The sequence below is a fragment of the Magnolia sinica genome, chromosome 13, assembly GCF_029962835.1.
Source record: "Magnolia sinica isolate HGM2019 chromosome 13, MsV1, whole genome shotgun sequence".
NCBI classification, from domain to species: domain Eukaryota; kingdom Viridiplantae; phylum Streptophyta; class Magnoliopsida; order Magnoliales; family Magnoliaceae; genus Magnolia; species Magnolia sinica.
Window position 1 is genome coordinate 38,231,233 of NC_080585.1, and position 3,861 is coordinate 38,235,093.

The 3,861-nt window shown below is 35.5% G+C and overlaps 1 non-coding gene across 1 annotated transcript; it reads left to right on the top strand.

Moving 5' to 3' along the window:
• The first annotated feature begins 312 nt into the window (after positions 1-312).
• LOC131224614 (small nucleolar RNA R71) lies at positions 313-419 on the top strand. Its single transcript, XR_009161084.1, has one exon. It is a non-coding gene; the product is annotated as a small nucleolar RNA R71 (small nucleolar RNA).
• Positions 420-3,861: the final 3,442 nt, after the last annotated feature.

Here is a 3,861-nt window from a genome sequence, read left to right on the forward strand (position 1 = left end):
TCATTAACCTTATCCTTCTTTCCTTCCATGGCCTCAACTTTCCTTATGAGCGTAGTCACTTTACACTTGAGATCATCCTCTTCTTTCAAGAGATATAATCCACCCTTCTCCTTTAATTAAGTCGGCCTAGACGTGGTGTTCGACTTTGGGTAATAGTCCCATAATTGTGTTTTTTCAGCAAGACTATCAAGGTAATCCCATACCTCGTCAACATCTTTATTAATGAACTTTCCATTACACATTGTCTCGACCATTTGGCGCATGGAAGATGTCAGTCTATCATAGAAAAAATTTGTAATGCGCCACGTTTCAAATCCGTGTTGTGGGCATGAACTGACCAAATCTTTGAACCTTTCCCAACATTGGAAGAATGTTTCATCTTCCTTTTGGGCAAAGTTCATGATTGCTTTTCTGAGGGTAATCGTTTTATGATGTGGGAAGAATTTTTTTTATGAATTCCCTCTGCATGTCGTTCCATGTGCCAATGAATCTAGGACACAGTGAATATAACCACATCTTAGTTTTCTCTTTTAAGGAAAAAGGAAAGAGTTTTAGCCTGATTGTATCATCAGATACATTAGGAAAACATAATGTAGCTATAATCTCATCGAACTCTTTCAAATGTAAATATGGACTTTCTAATTCAAGTCCATGGAATTTGGGAAGGAGTTGGATAAGTCCTAGCTTGATGTCCATTTGTCCTGTGTTTTCAGGAAAAATCATGCATGAGGGCGTACTCACTCCCGCCGGTTGTAAATAATCTCGTAAAGTAGGAGGCGGGGGTGCCTGATGTACCTCGTTCTCATCTTGGGTATCCTCCACCCTGGGTGGAAGTAGAGGAGGTTGGTCTTCAGCCATAACTTCAATTAACTCAGGGGATTTCGAGTGGTGTCTAGTCCTGTGATGGATAGTCAACCCCTCAATCAATCCTCCTTCAGTCAAGAGAAGTCAAGTGTTGTCACGGGCCCACTTGGGCATGAAACACTCACAGCCCTCAATTAAATTCAAAACCTAATCCTAAGAAAGGGAAAGAAAATCTAGAAAGAAAGAGAGAGTTGGAAAGAAATTACCAAATTAGAGTCCCTAAGTTAAAAACCTGCAAAATAAAACCAAATAAGTTAGATTCTAAAAAGAGAAGGAATTCCTAAAAGAAAGTGGAAATTTCTAAAATAAATTAGGAAAGTCCTAAACTAGAAAGTAAATTACTAAAAGAGAACTGAAAAATAGAAAGTAGGGAAGGAGCTTACCGAATTAGAAATTTCTATCTTAAAGGCCTACAAAATAGGAAGGTTAGTTTCTAAAAAATTCTAAAAATAAATTAGGAAACAAAATTAGATTCTAAAAGAGTTAAAATTAGAAAGTTACTAAAAATAAAAATAAAAAGTTAATTCCTAAAAAGGGAAATAACTAACCTAGTTTCTAAAAACAAAAGAGGAAAATTTCAAAAAATAAACTATTTCCTACAAATAGGAAAATACTAGAATTAGAAATTTTCTAAATTGTAAACGTTAATTTTTAAAAGTGGAAAAAGTAGAGAAATTAGGAAAAAATTACCAATTTAGGAACTTATGTCAGGATCCTACAAAACATGGAAACAAGTTAGTTCTAGAAATCAATTAAAAACTTAAAACTAAAGTTAGTCAAATTCTAATATTAAACTAATTCTAAACCTAATTAATTTCAGAGAATCGCAACCGTCAGTCCCCGGCAACGGCGCCAAAAACTTGTTCACTCCCCAAGTGTAGGGTTGTAATGTAGTAATAAACTCGGTGAGACCGAGGTCGAATCCCAAGGGACTGATACCTGTACGCTATCTGAAACTAGGTAAAATTAAAATTAGATTAAGATAAAATCTAAATAGAATGACTTTTTGGGGAATAATTGTGAAATAATTATTTCAATCTTAAGAAAATCAGAATTAAGAAACTAGGGATTCAGAGGATCCACTTGTAGAGATCAGGGAGATCTTATGCCCACTTTAGGAATTATGGAAATTGAACTGAACTTACTTGATTTAGTTTTCAAGAGATGAAAGGTATATGAATTAGAGTTGTAAGTGATATAGTTTATATCCCTGTAAGTTGTCAAATTTGTGGTGACAAAATCTCTGTTATGTTTTATATAACCTGCTTAAGTGAAGCTCTCTCAAGGATCAACATTCATGACTTCATGAACAAACTAAGCTCACATCAAGCAAAGCTCTCAAGTACAAGACTAAAGATCTTGAATGAAAGAACTGATCACAAGACAAGACTCTTGAATGTAAGAACTGCTCACAAGACTCAAGCTGAAAAGAAAAAGAAAGTACAAGGCAAGACTCAAGCTGAACTCAAGACTCAAGTTGAAAGTCAAGCTAAACTCAAGACTCAAGCTGAAACTCAAGCCACTTTCATGATTGAGCTACTTCAAGGTTTAGTCTATATCAAGACTTCAAGGCTCATTCTTCATGGTCTCTTGTTTCAATATCCATACTTCATGATTGAGGTTTGTTTGACCATAAGATGACCTTAGAAGTAGGTCATTTCGGATACATAAGTCGAATGTTATTTTACATGTGATTGGTCTGTTCTTCTGCCTCGACTAGTCCTAGACTTGTTTCACCTACCTAAGAAAATCCTCGACATGTAAGTTTGTTACAAATTAGGATAAAATCTTAGCCTTCGACTAGTCCCGAACTGCTCGACCCGTAGAAAAGGTTTCGCATCTTCGACCCGTAGAATCTACGACTCAAGTCCAAAGGAACTCAGGACCTACGACCACCGAAGGAAACCTACGAACCACGAAGAGGGCTACGACCATCGTAGAATGGTCAAAGTATATCCCGCCGGATTTTTCAAATATTTAATGCTTCGACTAGTCGAAGAGCACTCTAGACATCGAAGACCCGATCTTCTCACCTATAAATAGAGCACGAATTTGAAGAAATCATCGATTTAATTATAGTATTCAAGCCAATCTTCGTCGAACTTCCGAGAGATAATTGTGCTCCATCTAAGCTAAGTGTGCTTATTTAATATCTTCTTTCCTTAGCTTTATTTTAATTGATTTTGTTTCGTATATTCAATCCGATTTGAAAAGAGGAATTGTTATTCCCTTTCTTTGGAATCAAAATCAATTAAGGCAAGCCCTATTTGGTTTAATTTAAAATCAATTAGAACTAGAACCATTGTAATCGAGTACTGGACATTGAACTTGGACATTCAATCTCTACTTTGATTTGGTTCTACCGGGCTGCTACAACGAAGAAGATATTCGTATTTTACATATTGTAAATTCCTTTCTATTATTTTGGTTTCTTTCAAGATTTGCAAAAATCTTGTTATTTTGGTTATCTGAGGAGAGCCAGGAAAACTCAGAAGTGAGGGTTTTTTTAATTGTGTAAGCCCACATACAAAGACACAATTGTAAGGGTTTTGGGTGAACCTGGAAAACCTATCTTTAGTGAACGCTAATATCCCCGTGTGAGGATATTAGGAGTGGAGTAGCCTTTTGTGTGGCTGTTGTTTAACAGTTGGTGAACACACAGGCGAACCACTATAAACCCTTGTGTTGTGGTTGATTGTTTTACTCTTCTAATTTTTATTCTTTTGTGGGATGTATGTATGGTGGTGAATGTTGTAATTATTTCAAGCTTTGTGAGAATGTTGTAATAGCTTAGAATTTATTTTCGCTATTCCTTTATAAGCTTGATTTTCAATTTCATTTGAAAGTTGTTCCAACAGTAAGGTTGCCCCGCCATTTTTATGGTGTATGGCGTCCCTAGAACAATACATCTTTAATTACAAGTTATTTCATTTAAGTTTAATTATTATTGTATTCCTCTTCGATTTGAGACTTGATACAAAGACCTTTATAGAAATA